The sequence below is a fragment of the Trachymyrmex cornetzi genome, unplaced genomic scaffold (genome assembly GCF_001594075.2).
Source record: "Trachymyrmex cornetzi isolate Tcor2-1 unplaced genomic scaffold, Tcor1.1 scaffold1370, whole genome shotgun sequence".
Lineage (NCBI taxonomy): Eukaryota > Metazoa > Arthropoda > Insecta > Hymenoptera > Formicidae > Trachymyrmex > Trachymyrmex cornetzi.
This window is the reverse complement of record NW_017295950.1, coordinates 29,638-30,191: the sequence shown is the minus strand read 5'-3', so window position 1 is coordinate 30,191 and position 554 is coordinate 29,638.

Sequence of the window (554 nt, the reverse complement as noted above, 5' to 3'; positions counted from 1 at the left end):
CATGATAGCAGCACAATCTGATAATGTTGCATTTACGAAATATCGCAATGGTTCATAGTGTACTATTGGTTCACTGTTGGACTACCTACCCTACATATATTGGGCCGATTTTTGAAGCGCCGCCTCCTTTTTCCCCATTGCCTACTACCGTTCAATGCTCGACGGCCGAGCCGATCCGTCTCGCCGGATCGCGAGCGAACCTGTATCTTTGGAGCGTCGCACTATAAGAAATATGCTGCGACCGTACTTTCCAGGAAATATTCATTACTAGGACTCAGAAATTCGTGCGCGATTCCGTGTCGCGCGCGGAGCGCCGCTGCGTGCGAGTGAGTCGAACACTCGCGCGATAGATAGGCGCGGTCTGATAACGTTTTTTACTACTCCTAACGTATGTACTTCTCTATGTTCTTTTGCCATACGCAGTTTACGAGAAATCATTGTTTAAAATATAAAGTATTTATGTGCTATATGATATCTAATTAGTAATATTGAGCAGCAAACGTGATCGAGCAGATTTTACGCGTGGCTAGAATACATATTGATTTTTATTCACT